Genomic DNA, 19,012 nt, shown 5'->3' with positions numbered 1-19,012 from the left:
TTCAATGGCAGATCGAACAGGTAGGGGGTTGACCAATGTAAGTTACTTGTGCACGACAGCCGCCAATGGCAACAAACGAAGGTATATCCTTTTTCAAGTCTACACGTACACTGCGCACCCCGCTATTAACTTGGTAGCGATAGGCACTCGACCATTTTTCATTTGTAACTGACAAAACAGCGCCGTACAGTGACAGAGAACGTGCAATCAGATCATTAGGGCACTCAGGTGGCACATTAAATACCCTGACGGTTCTTACTCCGTATCCCGAAGGCACGATTTGGACATTACTAATACTGCCATCATTATGACGGAATGGTCTCACACCAACATGCTCCTCAGCGAATTTCTCGTAAGTGTCACTCGAAATAAATTTGATAAATAACGAGTACTGCACAAAGTCCAACTGGAATGTGTCGACTATGTCTTCAGGCAATTTCAAATCCTCAAAGATCCACTCATAAATTTCAAACGCCGTCGGTCGCAAGGCAGCGCGATCGAAAACACACTGAACGCTGTTCGCTCTGTTAATTGTCGACATCTTACTTACAACAGTTATACAGAAACAAACGTTAACAGCGCTCGCACACGCTGCTCAGCTCTCCACCCCAGCACTGCTCGCGACGTAAACACTGGCAAGCGCTACCGCCCGTCACCGAGCGATGTGCACTGGCCGAGTGAAGGAACACGACTGTCAACTGAGATACCGAAGCACGACTCATGACCCGTACTCACAGCTTTACTTCTGCCAGTATCCGTCTCCTACCTTCCAAACTTTAGAGAAGCTCTTCTGCGAAACATGCAGAACTAGCACTCCTGAAAGAAAGGATACTGTGGAGACATGGCTTAGCCACAGCCTGGGGGATGTTTCCAGAATGAGATTTACACTCTGCAGCGGAGTGTTCGCTGATATGAAACTTCCTGGCAGATTAAAACTGTGTGCCCGACCGAGACTCGAACTCGGGACCTTTGCCTTTCGCGGGCAAGTGCTCTACCAACTGAGCTACCGAAGCACGACTCACGACCCGTACTCAGAGCTCTACTTCTGCCAGTATCCGTCTCCTACCTTCCAAACTTTACAGAAGCTCTTCTGCGAAACATGCAGAACTAGCACTCCTGAAAGAAAGGATACTGTGGAGACATGGCTTAGCCACAGCCTGGGGAATGTTTCCAGAATGAGATTTTCACTCTGCAGCGGAGTGTGCGCTGATATGAAACTTCCTGGCAGATTAAAACTGTGTGCCCGACCGAGACTCGAACTCGGGACCTTTGCCTTTCACGGGCAAGTGCTCTACCAACTCAGCTACCGAAGCACGACTCACGACCCGTACTCACAGCTTTACTTCTGCCAGTATCCGTCTCCTACCTTCCAAACTTTACAGAAGCTCTTCTGCGAAACATGCAGAACTAGCACTCCTGAAAGGAAGGATACTGTGGAGACATGGCTTAGCCACAGCCTGGGGGATGTTTCCAGAATGAGATTTTCACTCTGCAGCGGAGTGTGCGCTGATATGAAACTTCCTGGCAGATTAAAACTGTGTGCCCGACCGAGACTCGAACTCGGGACCTTTGCCTTTCACATGCAAGTGCTCTACCAACTGAGCTACCGAAGCACGACTCACGACCCGTACTCACAGCTTTACTTCTGCCAGTATCCGTCCCCTACCTTCCAAACTTTAGAGAAGCTCTTCTGCGAAACATGCAGAACTAGCACTCCTGAAAGAAAGGATACTGTGGAGACATGGCTTAGCCACAGCCTGGGGGATGTTTCCAGAATGAGATTTTCACTCTGCAGCAGAGTGTGCGCTGATATGAAACTTCCTGGCAGATTAAAACTGTGTGCCCGACCGAGACTCGAACTCGGGACCTTTGCCTTTCGCGGGCAAGTGCTCTACCAACTGAGCTACCGAAGCACGACTCACGACCCGTACTCACAGCTTCACTTCTGCCAGTATCCGTCTCCTACCTTCCAAACTTTACAGAAGCTCTTCTGCGAAACATGCAGAACTAGCACTCCTGAAAGGAAGGATACTGTGGAGACATGGCTTAACCACAGCCTGGGGGATGTTTCCAGAATGAGATTTTCACTCTGCAGCGAAGTGTGCGCTGATATGAAACTTCCTGGCAGATTAAAACTGTGTGCCCGACCGAGACTCGAACTCGGGACCTTTGCCTTTCGCGGGCAAGTGCTCTACCAACTGAGCTACCGAAGCACGACTCACGACCCGTACTCACAGCTTTACTTCTGCCAGTATCCGTCTCCTACCTTCCAAACTTTAGAGAAGCTCTTCTGCGAAACATGCAGAACTAGCACTCCTGAAAGAAAGGATACTGTGGAGACATGGCTTAGCCACAGCCTGGGGGATGTTTCCAGAATGAGTTTTCACTCTGCAGCGGAGTGTGCGCTGATATGAAACTTCCTGGCAGATTAAAACTGTGTGCCCGACCGAGACTCGAACTCGGGACCTTTGCCTTTCACGGGCAAGTGCTCTACCAACTGAGCTACCGAAGCACGACTCACGACCCGTACTCACAGCTTTACTTCTGCCAGTATCCGTCTCCTACCTTCCAAACTTTAGAGAAGCTCTTCTGCGAAACATGCAGAACTAGCACTCCTGAAAGAAAGGATACTGTGGAGACATGGCTTAGCCACAGCCTGGGGGATGTTTCCAGAATGAGATTTTCACTCTGCAGCGGAGTGTGCGCTGATATGAAACTTCCTGGCAGATTAAAACTGTGTGCCCGACCGAGACTCGAACTCGGGACCTTCGCCTTTTGCGGGCAAGTGCTCTACCAACTGAGCTACCGAAGCACGACTCATGACCCGTACTCACAGCTTTACCTGTGCCAGTATCCGTCTCCTACCTTCCAAACTTTACAGAAGCTCTTCTGCGAAACATGCAGAACTAGCACTCCAGAAAGGAAGGATACTGTGGAGACATGGCTTAGCCACAGCCTGGGGGATGTTTCCAGAATGAGATTTTCACTCTGCAGCGAAGTGTGCGCTGATATGAAACTTCCTGGCAGATTAAAACTGTGTGCCCGACCGAGACTCGAACTCGGGACCTTTGCCTTTCGCGGGCAAGTGCTCTACCAACTGAGCTACCGAAACACAACTCACGACCCGTACTCACAGCTTCACTTCTGCCAGTATCCGTCTCCTACCTTCCAAACTTTACAGAAGCTCTTCTGCGAAACATGCAGAACTAGCACTCCTGAAAGAAAGGATACTGTGGAGACATGGCTTAGCCACAGCCTGGGGGATGTTTCCAGAATGGGATTTTCACTCTGCAGCGAAGTGTGCGCTGATATGAAACTTCCTGGCAGATTAAAACTGTGTGCCCGACCGAGACTCGAACTCGGGACCTTTGCCTTTCGCGGGCAAGTGCTCTACCAACTGAGCTACCGAAGCACGACTCACGACCCGTACTCACAGCTTTACTTCTGCCAGTATCCGTCTCCTACCTTCCAAACTTTAGAGAAGCTCTTCTGCGAAACATGCAGAACTAGCACTCCTGAAAGAAAGGATACTGTGGAGACATGGCTTAGCCACAGCCTGGGGGATGTTTCCAGAATGAGATTTTCACTCTGCAGCGAAGTGTGCGCTGATATGAAACTTCCTGGCAGATTAAAACCGTGTGCCCGACCGAGACTCGAACTCGGGACCTTTGCCTTTCGCGGGCAAGTGCTCTACCAACTGAGCTACCGAAGCACGACTCACGACCCGTACTCACAGCTTCACTTCTGCCAGTATCCGTCTCCTACCTTCCAAACTTTACAGAAGCTCTTCTGCGAAACATGCAGAACTAGCACTCCTGAAAGGAAGGATACTGTGGAGACATGGCTTAGCCACAGCCTGGGGGATGTTTCCAGAATGAGATTTTCACTCTGCAGCGAAGTGTGCGCTGATATGAAACTTCCTGGCAGATTAAAACTGTGTGCCCGACCGAGACTCGAACTCGGGACCTTGGCCTTTCGCGGGCAAGTGCTCTACCAACTGAGCTACCGAAGCACGACTCACGACCCGTACTCACAGCTTTACTTCTGCCAGTATCCGTCTCCTACCTTCCAAACTTTAGAGAAGCTCTTCTGCGAAACATGCAGAACTAGCACTCCTGAAAGAAAGGATACTGTGGAGACATGGCTTAGCCACAGCCTGGGGGATGTTTCCAGAATGAGATTTTCACTCTGCAGCGGAGTGTGCGCTGATATGAAACTTCCTGGCAGATTAAAACTGTGTGCCCGACCGAGACTCGAACTCGGGACCTTTGCCTTTCACGGGCAAGTGCTCTACCAACTGAGCTACCGAAGCACGACTCACGACCCGTACTCACAGCTTTACTTCTGCCAGTATCCGTCTCCTACCTTCCAAACTTTACAGAAGCTCTTCTGCGAAACATGCAGAACTAGCACTCCTGAAAGAAAGGATACTGTGGAGACATGGCTTAGCCACAGCCTGGGGGATGTTTCCAGAATGAGATTTTCACTCTGCAGCGAAGTGTGCGCTGATATGAAACTTCCTGGCAGATTAAAACTGTGTGCCCGACCGAGACTCGAACTCGGGACCTTTGCCTTTCGCGGGCAAGTGCTCTGCCAACTGAGCTACCGAAGCACGACTCACGACCCGTACTCACAGCTTCACTTCTGCCAGTATCCGTCTCCTACCTTCCAAACTTTACAGAAGCTCTTCTGCGAAACATGCAGAACTAGCACTCCTGAAAGGAAGGATACTGTGGAGACATGGCTTAGCCACAGCCTGGGGGATGTTTCCAGAATGAGATTTTCACTCTGCAGCGGAGTGTGCGCTGATATGAAACTTCCTGGCAGATTAAAACTGTGTGCCCGACCGAGACTCGAACTCGGGACCTTTGCCTTTCACATGCAAGTGCTCTACCAACTGAGCTACCGAAGCACGACTCACGACCCGTACTCACAGCTTTACTTCTGCCAGTATCCGTCTCCTACCTTCCAAACTTTAGAGAAGCTCTTCTGCGAAACATGCAGAACTAGCACTCCTGAAAGAAAGGATACTGTGGAGACATGGCTTAGCCACAGCCTGGGGGATGTTTCCAGAATGAGATTTTCACTCTGCAGCGAAGTGTGCGCTGATATGAAACTTCCTGGCAGATTAAAACTGTGTGCCCGACCGAGACTCGAACTCGGGACCTTTGCCTTTCGCGGGCAAGTGCTCTACCAACTGAGCTACCGAAGCACGACTCACGACCCGTACTCACAGCTTTACTTCTGCCAGTATCCGTCTCCTACCTTCCAAACTTTAGAGAAGCTCTTCTGCGAAACATGCAGAACTAGCACTCCTGAAAGAAAGGATACTGTGGAGACATGGCTTAGCCACAGCCTGGGGGATGTTTCCAGAATGAGTTTTCACTCTGCAGCGGAGTGTGCGCTGATATGAAACTTCCTGGCAGATTAAAACTGTGTGCCCGACCGAGACTCGAACTCGGGACCTTTGCCTTTCACGGGCAAGTGCTCTACCAACTGAGCTACCGAAGCACGACTCACGACCCGTACTCACAGCTTTACTTCTGCCAGTATCCGTCTCCTACCTTCCAAACTTTAGAGAAGCTCTTCTGCGAAACATGCAGAACTAGCACTCCTGAAAGAAAGGATACTGTGGAGACATGGCTTAGCCACAGCCTGGGGGATGTTTCCAGAATGAGATTTTCACTCTGCAGCGGAGTGTGCGCTGATATGAAACTTCCTGGCAGATTAAAACTGTGTGCCCGACCGAGACTCGAACTCGGGACCTTGGCCTTTCGCGGGCAAGTGCTCTACCAACTGAGCTACCGAAGCACGACTCACGACCCGTACTCACAGCTTTACTTCTGCCAGTATCCGTCTCCTACCTTCCAAACTTTAGAGAAGCTCTTCTGCGAAACATGCAGAACTAGCACTCCTGAAAGAAAGGATACTGTGGAGACATGGCTTAGCCACAGCCTGGGGGATGTTTCCAGAATGAGATTTTCACTCTGCAGCGGAGTGTGCGCTGATATGAAACTTCCTGGCAGATTAAAACTGTGTGCCCGACCGAGACTCGAACTCGGGACCTTTGCCTTTCACGGGCAAGTGCTCTACCAACTGAGCTACCGAAGCACGACTCACGACCCGTACTCACAGCTTTACTTCTGCCAGTATCCGTCTCCTACCTTCCAAACTTTACAGAAGCTCTTCTGCGAAACATGCAGAACTAGCACTCCTGAAAGAAAGGATACTGTGGAGACATGGCTTAGCCACAGCCTGGGGGATGTTTCCAGAATGAGATTTTCACTCTGCAGCGAAGTGTGCGCTGATATGAAACTTCCTGGCAGATTAAAACTGTGTGCCCGACCGAGACTCGAACTCGGGACCTTTGCCTTTCGCGGGCAAGTGCTCTGCCAACTGAGCTACCGAAGCACGACTCACGACCCGTACTCACAGCTTCACTTCTGCCAGTATCCGTCTCCTACCTTCCAAACTTTACAGAAGCTCTTCTGCGAAACATGCAGAACTAGCACTCCTGAAAGGAAGGATACTGTGGAGACATGGCTTAGCCACAGCCTGGGGGATGTTTCCAGAATGAGATTTTCACTCTGCAGCGGAGTGTGCGCTGATATGAAACTTCCTGGCAGATTAAAACTGTGTGCCCGACCGAGACTCGAACTCGGGACCTTTGCCTTTCACATGCAAGTGCTCTACCAACTGAGCTACCGAAGCACGACTCACGACCCGTACTCACAGCTTTACTTCTGCCAGTATCCGTCTCCTACCTTCCAAACTTTAGAGAAGCTCTTCTGCGAAACATGCAGAACTAGCACTCCTGAAAGAAAGGATACTGTGGAGACATGGCTTAGCCACAGCCTGGGGGATGTTTCCAGAATGAGATTTTCACTCTGCAGCGAAGTGTGCGCTGATATGAAACTTCCTGGCAGATTAAAACTGTGTGCCCGACCGAGACTCGAACTCGGGACCTTTGCCTTTCGCGGGCAAGTGCTCTACCAACTGAGCTACCGAAGCACGACTCACGACCCGTACTCACAGCTTTACTTCTGCCAGTATCCGTCTCCTACCTTCCAAACTTTAGAGAAGCTCTTCTGCGAAACATGCAGAACTAGCACTCCTGAAAGAAAGGATACTGTGGAGACATGGCTTAGCCACAGCCTGGGGGATGTTTCCAGAATGAGTTTTCACTCTGCAGCGGAGTGTGCGCTGATATGAAACTTCCTGGCAGATTAAAACTGTGTGCCCGACCGAGACTCGAACTCGGGACCTTTGCCTTTCACGGGCAAGTGCTCTACCAACTGAGCTACCGAAGCACGACTCACGACCCGTACTCACAGCTTTACTTCTGCCAGTATCCGTCTCCTACCTTCCAAACTTTAGAGAAGCTCTTCTGCGAAACATGCAGAACTAGCACTCCTGAAAGAAAGGATACTGTGGAGACATGGCTTAGCCACAGCCTGGGGGATGTTTCCAGAATGAGATTTTCACTCTGCAGCGGAGTGTGCGCTGATATGAAACTTCCTGGCAGATTAAAACTGTGTGCCCGACCGAGACTCGAACTCGGGACCTTCGCCTTTCGCGGGCAAGTGCTCTACCAACTGAGCTACCGAAGCACGACTCATGACCCGTACTCACAGCTTTACCTCTGCCAGTATCCGTCTCCTACCTTCCAAACCTTACAGAAGCTCTTCTGCGAAACATGCAGAACTAGCACTCCAGAAAGGAAGGATACTGTGGAGACATGGCTTAGCCACAGCCTGGGGGATGTTTCCAGAATGAGATTTTCACTCTGCAGCGAAGTGTGCGCTGATATGAAACTTCCTGGCAGATTAAAACTGTGTGCCTGACCGAGACTCGAACTCGGGACCTTTGCCTTTCGCGGGCAAGTGCTCTACCAACTGAGCTACCGAAACACAACTCACGACCCGTACTCACAGCTTCACTTCTGCCAGTATCCGTCTCCTACCTTCCAAACTTTACAGAAGCTCTTCTGCGAAACATGCAGAACTAGCACTCCTGAAAGAAAGGATACTGTGGAGACATGGCTTAGCCACAGCCTGGGGGATGTTTCCAGAATGAGATTTTCACTCTGCAGCGAAGTGTGCGCTGATATGAAACTTCCTGGCAGATTAAAACTGTGTGCCCGAACGAGACTCGAACTCGGGACCTTTGCCTTTCGCGGGCAAGTGCTCTACCAACTGAGCTACCGAAGCACGACTCACGACCCGTACTCACAGCTTTACTTCTGCCAGTATCCGTCTCCTACCTTCCAAACTTTAGAGAAGCTCTTCTGCGAAACATGCAGAACTAGCACTCCTGAAAGAAAGGATACTGTGGAGACATGGCTTAGCCACAGCCTGGGGGATGTTTCCAGAATGAGATTTTCACTCTGCAGCGAAGTGTGCGCTGATATGAAACTTCCTGGCAGATTAAAACTGTGTGCCCGACCGAGACTCGAACTCGGGACCTTAGCCTTTCGCGGGCAAGTGCTCTACCAACTGAGCTACCGAAGCACGACTCACGACCCGTACTCACAGCTTCACTTCTGCCAGTATCCGTCTCCTACCTTCCAAACTTTACAGAAGCTCTTCTGCGAAACATGCAGAACTAGCACTCCTGAAAGGAAGGATACTGTGGAGACATGGCTTAGCCACAGCCTGGGGGATGTTTCCAGAATGAGATTTTCACTCTGCAGCGAAGTGTGCGCTGATATGAAACTTCCTGGCAGATTAAAACTGTGTGCCCGACCGAGACTCGAACTCGGGACCTTTGCCTTTCGCGGGCAAGTGCTCTACCAACTGAGCTACCGAAGCACGACTCACGACCCGTACTCACAGCTTTACTTCTGCCAGTATCCGTCTCCTACCTTCCAAACTTTAGAGAAGCTCTTCTGCGAAACATGCAGAACTAGCACTCCTGAAAGAAAGGATACTGTGGAGACATGGCTTAGCCACAGCCTGGGGGATGTTTCCAGAATGAGATTTTCACTCTGCAGCGGAGTGTGCGCTGATATGAAACTTCCTGGCAGATTAAAACTGTGTGCCCGACCGAGACTCGAACTCGGGACCTTTGCCTTTCACGGGCAAGTGCTCTACCAACTGAGCTACCGAAGCACGACTCACGACCCGTACTCACAGCTTTACTTCTGCCAGTATCCGTCTCCTACCTTCCAAACTTTACAGAAGCTCTTCTGCGAAACATGCAGAACTAGCACTCCTGAAAGAAAGGATACTGTGGAGACATGGCTTAGCCACAGCCTGGGGGATGTTTCCAGAATGAGATTTTCACTCTGCAGCGAAGTGTGCGCTGATATGAAACTTCCTGGCAGATTAAAACTGTGTGCCCGACCGAGACTCGAACTCGGGACCTTTGCCTTTCACATGCAAGTGCTCTACCAACTGAGCTACCGAAGCACGACTCACGACCCGTACTCACAGCTTCACTTCTGCCAGTATCCGTCTCCTACCTTCCAAACTTTACAGAAGCTCTTCTGCGAAACATGCAGAACTAGCACTCCTGAAAGGAAGGATACTGTGGAGACATGGCTTAGCCACAGCCTGGGGGATGTTTCCAGAATGAGATTTTCACTCTGCAGCGAAGTGTGCGCTGATATGAAACTTCCTGGCAGATTAAAACTGTGTGCCCGACCGAGACTCGAACTCGGGACCTTTGCCTTTCGCGGGCAAGTGCTCTACCAACTGAGCTACCGAAGCACGACTCACGACCCGTACTCACAGCTTTACTTCTGCCAGTATCCGTCTCCTACCTTCCAAACTTTACAGAAGCTCTTCTGCGAAACATGCAGAACTAGCACTCCTGAAAGAAAGGATACTGTGGAGACATGGCTTAGCCACAGCCTGGGGGATGTTTCCAGAATGAGATTTTCACTCTGCAGCGGAGTGTGCGCTGATATGAAACTTCCTGGCAGATTAAAACTGTGTGCCCGACCGAGACTCGATCTCGGGACCTTTGCCTTTCACGGGCAAGTGCTCTACCAACTGAGCTACCGAAGCACGACTCACGACCCGTACTCACAGCTTTACTTCTGCCAGTATCCGTCTCCTACCTTCCAAACTTTAGAGAAGCTCTTCTGCGAAACATGCAGAACTAGCACTCCTGAAAGAAAGGATACTGTGGAGACATGGCTTAGCCACAGCCTGGGGGATGTTTCCAGAATGAGATTTTCACTCTGCAGCGGAGTGTGCGCTGATATGAAACTTCCTGGCAGATTAAAACTGTGTGCCCGACCGAGACTCGAACTCGGGACCTTCGCCTTTCACATGCAAGTGCTCTACCAACTGAGCTACCGAAGCACGACTCATGACCCGTACTCACAGCTTTACCTCTGCCAGTATCCGTCTCCTACCTTCCAAACTTTACAGAAGCTCTTCTGCGAAACATGCAGAACTAGCACTCCTGAAAGGAAGGATACTGTGGAGACATGGCTTAGCCACAGCCTGTGGGATGTTTCCAGAATGAGATTTTCACTCTGCAGCGAAGTGTGCGCTGATATGAAACTTCCTGGCAGATTAAAACTGTGTGCCCGACCGAGACTCGTACTCGGGACCTTTGCCTTTCGCGGGCAAGTGCTCTACCAACTGAGCTACCGAAGCACGACTCACGACCCGTACTCACAGCTTTACTTCTGCCAGTATCCGTCTCCTACCTTCCAAACTTTACAGAAGCTCTTCTGCGAAACATGCAGAACTAGCACTCCTGAAAGGAAGGATGCTGTGGAGACATGGCTTAGCCACAGCCTGGGGGATGTTTCCAGAATGAGATTTTCACTCTGCAGCGAAGTGTGCGCTGATATGAAACTTCCTGGCAGATTAAAACTGTGTGCCCGACCGAGACTCGAACTCGGGACCTTTGCCTTTCACGGGCAAGTGCTCTACCAACTGAGCTACCGAAGCACGACTGACGACCCGTACTCACAGCTTTACTTCTGCCAGTATCCGTCTCCTACCTTCCAAACTTTAGAGAAGCTCTTCTGCGAAACATGCAGAACTAGCACTCCTGAAAGAAAGGATACTGTGGAGACATGGCTTAGCCACAGCCTGGGGGATGTTTCCAGAATGAGATTTTCACTCTGCAGCGGAGTGTGCGCTGATATGAAACTTCCTGGCAGATTAAAACTGTGTGCCCGACCGAGACTCGAACTCGGGACCTTCACCTTTCGCGGGCAAGTGCTCTACCAACTGAGCTACCGAAGCACGACTCATGACCCGTACCCACAGCTTTACCTCTGCCAGTATCCGTCTCCTACCTTCCAAACTTTACAGAAGCTCTTCTGCGAAACATGCAGAACTAGCACTCCTGAAAGGAAGGATACTGTGGAGACATGGCTTAGCCACAGCCTGTGGGATGTTTCCAGAATGAGATTTTCACTCTGCAGCGAAGTGTGCGCTGATATGAAACTTCCTGGCAGATTAAAACTGTGTGCCCGACCGAGACTCGAACTCGGGACCTTTGCCTTTCGCGGGCAAGTGCTCTACCAACTGAGCTACCGAAGCACGACTCACGACCCGTACTCACAGCTTTACTTCTGCCAGTATCCGTCTCCTACCTTCCAAACTTTACAGAAGCTCTTCTGCGAAACATGCAGAACTAGCACTCCTGAAAGGAAGGATGCTGTGGAGACATGGCTTAGCCACAGCCTGGGGGATGTTTCCAGAATGAGATTTTCACTCTGCAGCGAAGTGTGCGCTGATATGAAACTTCCTGGCAGATTAAAACTGTGTGCCCGACCGAGACTCGAACTCGGGACCTTTGCCTTTCGCGGGCAAGTGCAGAGTGAAAAAGCGTAACAACATTGTTCCATGAAAGACTACGATATCTTAATATTATGTCTCATTTAATGAACACAGTCGTGGTCTCATTTAAATCGTTAATATTTTTAATTTTTAGATGACTAGGTTCGATCCTCTAACACATCATCATCAGATCTACATTATGTGAAAATTAATAAGAAATGCTTCAGTTCGATTGTCACTAAAACACTATGTTTTATTCCCCTTCACAGAATCTGGAAACCGGCGAATCTAAAAATTAAAAATTAACAACGACTGTGTTTATTAAACAAGTTATTTCTTAGGTAATTATGATGCAACAAATGTACTGTATGTATGAAACCCTTTTCCGATGTAAGGGAGGACGTGATGGCTGTAATCAGATCAGGGTAAATAAATAAAAGAGAAATAAATGTTATGGCTTAATCATTAGGTTAAAATTATTTATATTCTATTGTTGACTTCAGATAACATTGCACTCAGTGAAACTTTCAAATGGAGAGCCATTGTGTGCTCAAGGTAAGAAGCACAGTGGCTTCACTAAGTCCATAGCATATTGCAAAAACGTGGACTTGTATTTAATTAAAATTCAGTTTCGTATTCAGTTAATAATGAGACAATAGGTAGTATCAATACCTAAAGTAAATATTAATAGCGAAAGAGTAACGGGTATGTTCCAGTCTTTCGAGGGACAGTAACATGTTGTCAGTTTTCAGCAGGTCAAAGCACATCCATAAAGGGTTCGTGTCTCTATGAACTGTCGATGTGATATTCTGGTACTCCTATGGCCAGTTGGATCCCTAGGCCTGTCCCCTATAGAACATGGGTGGGACCAGTTCGAATGTTAACTTCGTCTGAATGCCGGTATTGGGGATATAAAGGACCAGATATACAACAGCAGTGTGCCAGCTTCCATCAGGAGAAGGTACCACGGCATTATGACCCCCTTGTTAACCGTATCAGCTCTTCCATCCACGTCGGAGAAGGTGTAACGTCATAATGATAAGAATCTCATATTGCTAAGCACTTTACAAATTTTAATAAATTTTGGAATCACGGAAATAACCTCACGTGCCCTCTCAACCCATGAAGTTTCATTTCGTTTCATTCTCCCGTTGGGGCTCCTTGACTTTTTTAATCAGACAGATAATCATCACCGATGTTTCCGATATTGGAGAGACTCTAAGTCATTTTAGTTACAATGTTTGTGAGCGTGGAGGAAAGCCAGAGTAAAAAAGAAAACACACCTTCCCAACGAAACTAACGAAACGTTTTAGGTGGCGGCAAGTTTCTTGCAGTCTCTGTTACGTATACGTCACCGTTTTCCCAGGAGAACAGTACATGAAGGTGCTGTTGTGAGAGTAAACTCAGAGAATATCACGCAGACCATATTTTGAATGAAAGCGCACGGAATTTCTCACTCGGGCGATAGAAAAATGTCAGAGATCGCGAAACACTACGAGGTCGTGAATTTTTCGTACTGATAGTCGACCGAACAAATTTATCCGCGAAGCTGTCGAGTTAATTATTAGCGTCAAATATATTACTGTGGCAGGTATTTGTCGATGCGCTCAGTAAAATCTGAATATGAGTGATAAAAATTTAACCGTCGCATTATTTACTCCTAAATGTGACCGACGTAATTAATTTGCTACCTCTCGTATCAGAGCTCTAATTCCCATCATTTAGTTGAGAAAAGTGTGAAGGTTTTGAACGTTACCAGATTGGATGTACAACAATCAGATTGCGAGACACTGACACTTCTGTGCCGTTTTCTATCAGATACATTTATTTTATTTAAAGATAAGGTAAAGTGTTCTACTGTGAGAACAGAGTACCTGAAAACACATTTCCTGATCGCTGTTTCAATATAGAGATCGATTTTCTGTTTTCTACTCCATAGTGTACTTTGGACTTTCCTGAAAATTTTCGTATATAATACATTAAAACTGTGAGACCTTCAAATAATATTTTGAATGTTGACGTGTGACTGTCAAATTTCGCGGCTACGCATATACTTTCACAATGGAGCAGTCGTATCTTGGGAAGTGCACAGTCTAAATGGTTGTGAATTGCTTTGTTTTTTTGGCTACTGCTACGTCTCCGAAGTTGTCATTACGAATAAACCTAAAACCTAAGCTGATTAGCCCAAAACTGTCCGATGACAAGACAATAAAATGTGCTGGAAGACAAACGTACAAAGTAATTGATGAATCACATGAATATTATGGTGAGGCAATTAGAGATAACTGTGACAATTTAGAGAAGATGAAAAGAGCTGTATGGAGCACTTTCTTTCATCAAATATCACCCGGTGAAACGCCATGTCATGCTTTGTGTCCACCTCCACCAAACACTTGGTATAAATACCAGCAAGTTGAATTTTCTGGCACGCTGCATGAATTTACACATAAACGTTCTCTTCCTTTGGCATTAATGGAGGCAATCAAACCTATTTACAGAAATTTCGCAAATCCTGAGCTACTAAAGACGTGTTTATATGGGAAGACACAGAATGTGGAAGAATCCTTCAGTAATGTTGTGTGGTGTCGAGTGAATAAAAACGTATTTGTTGACCTTATGACTCCTACGTTAGCAGTGCCTGATGCTGTAATGACTTTTAATTGCGTGAACTATGAAATACTTAAGGTTCAGGAGAAGTTAGGGGTAAGACTTGGACAGAACACAGCTGAAGGACTGCGTGAACTGGATGAGCTTCTTGTACATGAAGCAGAGTTAGCTGCTCAGCAAATGACAGAAGAAGCAAGAAAGAAAAGGAGGAGGCAAGCATTGGGCTGTTGTGACACTGAAGAAGACACAGACTATGGACCAAGGCAATTCTAGTGAATAAAAGACGCAGAAATGTAAGTCTGTATGAGAATTTGTAATAAAAAATGTTTCAAACCTCAATATCTCTGAACTACATTTTTTTGCAATAAATGACCCATTTTCTGAAAAAGTTGTGATGGTAGAGACATTAAATTTTCACAGCGTGCCAGGTGTGAAATTCAACAAATATGGAACTAGAATAATTAAAATATACTGATTTGTTTTGTTTTTTTGTCCATTTACAAAATTCTGTCAAACATTGAGTGTTTGAAAAAAAAGATAACATGCCCCACAACATAATTTTAGTAATAATTCTAGTTGAGTGTATCTAGAAAGGTGCATTAAGTAATTATGGAAAATTGTAAGTTGATGTCTTAAAAAGTTTCCAAGATAATGGGTCACAAAATTCAATAATATAACATTGGTGGTATAGGACATAGAATGTCCCCTTAACAGTTTGCTGCATTTTTTTACTGTTTTTCTTCTTGTGAGACATGAGATTGTGTTTCGTGCAATGTAGGGAAACATTAGAGTTCTACATATTTAAGTACTGCACAACATACTATAGGTAAGTGAAGGACTTCGTTAATTCTTCAGTTACTGAGTGTTATGGTGAGTATAATTTAGTATATTTTCAAGACAAGTTACATAACGTGTGGACGAGCGTGTACTATCTTGTACCTTGAGATGGAATAAGGTCTTCTACCATTGAATTCGTGACATTTGCTAATGAACTGAGTTTCTTTAATTTCTTAACAATTTTCCGTTTCTTGAAACTGGAAATTTGTGTTAGTCAGCAACAAAAAAAATGGTTCAAATGGCTCTGAGCACTACGGGACTTAACATCTATGGTCATCAGTCCGCTAGAACTTAGAACTACTTAAACCTAACTAACCTAAGGACATCACACAACACCCAGTCATCACGAGGCAGAGAAAATCCCTGACCCCGTCGGGAATCGAACCCGTGAATCCGGGAGCGGGAAGCGAGAACGCTACCGCACGACCACGAGCTGCGGACTTAGTAAACAAAAGCTTCTACTTCAAAATCTGGTCAACTTGTAACATTTCTGAAAATACTTCCTCTGAATTAGGTTTCGATTTCTGAAGTTGAGTAATAATGTAACTCAAAGACTATTAAAAACAGTACTGACAGAGATTTATTCGACTGGAACATAACTGACCAGAATTTTTGTTCGTAGGCAGATGACTATGTTCTACCTTGAAAGAGTTTTTCACAATTGTGAAAAGACTTTCTTTTCCTAAGTAACTTTTGTAATTTCAGAAAATACTTTAACACACACAAATTGAACGCTAGTATTTCAAAATGGAAACCATAAATATTATAAAAATATATCTATGTATGTACGTTCCACATCTCCTCCTTAACCGCTGAATCGATTTTAACCAAATTTGGAATCATGTACACCTCAAAAGATGGGCAGGGTGAAAAATGAGCACAACATTCCGTACGCAAAACAGCCAGACTACATTCACCTAGTATTTGAGAAAGAGAGCACTTAGCAACTTGCAGTAAACGTTACACATGATTCCAACCCTCTATGAAACTTTTTCCTACTGACAGGCTTCCTCCAGCTACTTCACCCCGCGCCGACAAAATTACGAAAGGAAAATAGTTTTCACTTGCTACATTTTCGATGTTTTTGTAGTGCAGCTGTTGTGTTATGCTGAAGTTTTAATTTATTACTGCTTTACTGTTAACAATATTCGCAACACATTTTGCAGGCAATATTCAGATATACCACTGATTCTGCCCACAAAATTAAATGATCATACGATACATAGTTGAGAAGAGATGACATCATAAACACTGATATGTGTGAAAAATTACCCCATAGTGCCTGATATTTTTATTTATTTATTTCTTTTTTTTACTACTAACTATGTTTGCATAGTTCATGAATTATGATGTCGTCAACACTGGGCTGCGTGAAAACAAAACTGCTTGCTGGAATTCGCTAGAGATGCAGGTGAAATGTGTGTACAAATATGTGTGAAATATGTTTAATATATCTTAACTAAATCTGACTTGTGCAGACGCAGATGAATGAGCAGGTGCATAGCGCCTCGTAAACTACTCGACAGACTGCAATCAAAGTTGCTTACTTGCTTACTTACTATCTGAAAGTAAATATTACTGGGGTAAGAACCACCAGCCTCCAATTGGAGTGGGTATGATAAAGTGCTACTGGAGAGAGAAGTGAGAAGGAGGAGATGGACAGACAGAGAGGGGCAAATAGGAGTTGGCCACAGATAGGACGAAGAGGAGATAGACAAAGAGGGGGGAGCAGGTAATGGGCAAAGAGAGGAGACGGAGATAGAGAGCGGACTGTCAGATGGTGAGAGACAGAGAGCCAGAGAGAGGGTAGAGGAGGTGGACAGAGAAAGGAGGGAGCAGGAGATGGATAAATGTGAAGTCAGGGCTAGATGGGCAGAGAAAAGAGGAAGAAGAGATGAACAGAGAAGAGGGCCAGAGAAGATTGAGGTAGAGGAAGGGGTGTGTAATGGACAGAGCGAAGGGGAGTATGAGATGGATGAAATTAACAGAGAGAGTGGGAGTGGATAAATAGATCGGCTGTAAGCGTCCTATTGTCATGAACATCTATGGAAAATTGATGAAGGATTATGAACATAAGTGTAGGCGACAGTATGCTGGACGTTCACACCTCGTCACAGAACGTAGACACTGGGTGCCTACCTGCTCTCCAAAGTGGGATACTCGGCGATTTGTGAGAGGTCTGACGGCAGAGTGCTCTGGCAGTACAGCCACAAATGTTTCAGAGCACACGATTCAGTACCCATATCTGAGCATGGGGGCTCCGAATCAGATAGCCTCTAGACTTCCCATAATGACCCAACGACGTCGTCATTCACGATTTGTAAATGGTATGTCCGTACAACATGTAGGTTTGCAGAAATGCTTCAGGAACTGGAGGGGAGGCGACGTCCTTTTCGAGGAACACTACAGAGAAAAAAATACAGTGAACTGTCATTAGAAGTTGGCTGCAGACCGATTCTACTGCCTCCAACATAGATTGCGTGTAAGGACCATGGAGATAAGATACGAGAAATTCGGGCTCATACAGAGCCATATAGAAGCCGCCAGGGCGGCCGAGCGCGCTAACGCGGTGCTCCCTGGACTCGGGTAGGAGCGCCGGCCCCGAATCCACTCCCCCCGGCGGATTAACGACGAGGGCCGATGTGCCGGCCAGCCTAGATGTGATTTTTAGGCGGTTTTCCACATCTCGCTAGGTGAATACCGGGCTGCTCCCCACGTTCCGCCTCAGTTACACACGTTGCAGAAATTTGAAACACGTTCGCACTATTTCACGGTTTACAATATATGCAGATGCTGGAGTGCACTGATTCCATCCCTGGGTTTAAGGGGTGGCGGCAGGCAGGGCATCCGGCCACCCCTAACACTGACCTTGCCAAATCCGTTCTAACCACGCCGACCCAGCGATCGCTGCGGGACTATGGCGTAAGCGAAAGAAAGACAGACAGAGCCATACAGACAGTCGTTCTTCCCTCGCTTTATTTGTGAGTGTATAAGCAAAGGAAATAACGTAGTAATACAGAAAGCCATCCGTCATGCACCTTATGGTGGCTTGCTCAGTATATGTAGATGTAGATGTAGGTTTACTGTACGCACCAAACCCTTGGGCTACACTCGTCATACTTTATCCTTCTTCCAGTTCCTAGTTATTCTTCTGCGTGTGAAGCCATCCATATGCTGTCTCTGGACCATGTTATAGTGGAGAATACCATCACAGTGCATGGTAACCGCTCGGTGTTGACACACGCTATTTTTTCCCCTTCATTGAACTGCCTATTGTTGGAGGCTGCCTATTGGCGCGATAGTCACGCTGACCTGGCGCCATGTGACGTCCAACATTCCATACAGTAGTTAAAATGTTATATTACTTAGGTAGTTCGAAGAGAAGAACAGACCCTTTACCACAGTTATCTGAGAATCGTCGTTATATGCCACGCCCCTTGGCTCCATTTAATGTGTCAATGTAATCAGATGCGGCCAAGTATGGTTTTGTATCAGTTGTGAAACGCAGTTCTCTCCACTATTCCGATTTTGTAAATAGTCTCTCTCAAGAGCAACAAGCTAGAGCACAGCCTGGTGCAGTAGTTCCATATAACAACATGAACTTCACACAAGGCAGCTGTCGGTTCAGAACTGTTGTGTACCAAGCATGAGGTAAACAACAGATACCACAAGAGGCCGCCACCACACAGCAGAGCCACTCGGTTGACGTCTCTCTCTGTACCGTGCAGTAGCCTCCAGGTGGCGTTCACAAACCCAGACCTCTTCTTTCTTCGGTGGCACTTCCTCGAGCATGCTGTATATGTCACGCGATAGTGTGG

General features: G+C 46.9%; 7 non-coding genes across 7 annotated transcripts; all 7 read right to left on the bottom strand.

Annotated features, from left to right (window-relative positions):
- Window positions 1-2,438: 2,438 nt before the first annotated feature.
- Trnas-uga (transfer RNA serine (anticodon UGA)) lies at window positions 2,439-2,513 on the bottom strand. The gene has a single exon. It is a non-coding gene; the product is annotated as a tRNA-Ser (tRNA).
- A 1,725-nt stretch (window positions 2,514-4,238) lies between these two features.
- Window positions 4,239-4,313, bottom strand: Trnas-uga (transfer RNA serine (anticodon UGA)). The gene has a single exon. It is a non-coding gene; the product is annotated as a tRNA-Ser (tRNA).
- Window positions 4,314-5,437: 1,124 nt separating this feature from the next.
- On the bottom strand, window positions 5,438-5,512 carry Trnas-uga (transfer RNA serine (anticodon UGA)). The gene has a single exon. It is a non-coding gene; the product is annotated as a tRNA-Ser (tRNA).
- A 525-nt stretch (window positions 5,513-6,037) lies between these two features.
- Window positions 6,038-6,112, bottom strand: Trnas-uga (transfer RNA serine (anticodon UGA)). Its single transcript has one exon. It is a non-coding gene; the product is annotated as a tRNA-Ser (tRNA).
- A 1,124-nt stretch (window positions 6,113-7,236) lies between these two features.
- On the bottom strand, window positions 7,237-7,311 carry Trnas-uga (transfer RNA serine (anticodon UGA)). The gene has a single exon. It is a non-coding gene; the product is annotated as a tRNA-Ser (tRNA).
- A 1,725-nt stretch (window positions 7,312-9,036) lies between these two features.
- On the bottom strand, window positions 9,037-9,111 carry Trnas-uga (transfer RNA serine (anticodon UGA)). The gene has a single exon. It is a non-coding gene; the product is annotated as a tRNA-Ser (tRNA).
- A 1,725-nt stretch (window positions 9,112-10,836) lies between these two features.
- Trnas-uga (transfer RNA serine (anticodon UGA)) lies at window positions 10,837-10,911 on the bottom strand. The gene has a single exon. It is a non-coding gene; the product is annotated as a tRNA-Ser (tRNA).
- Between the last annotated feature and the right edge of the window lie 8,101 nt (window positions 10,912-19,012).

The sequence above is a fragment of the Schistocerca gregaria genome, chromosome 6 (assembly GCF_023897955.1).
Source record: "Schistocerca gregaria isolate iqSchGreg1 chromosome 6, iqSchGreg1.2, whole genome shotgun sequence".
Lineage (NCBI taxonomy): Eukaryota > Metazoa > Arthropoda > Insecta > Orthoptera > Acrididae > Schistocerca > Schistocerca gregaria.
The sequence above is the reverse complement of the archived record's forward strand: the minus strand, read 5'-3'. Positions and strand labels throughout refer to the sequence as shown.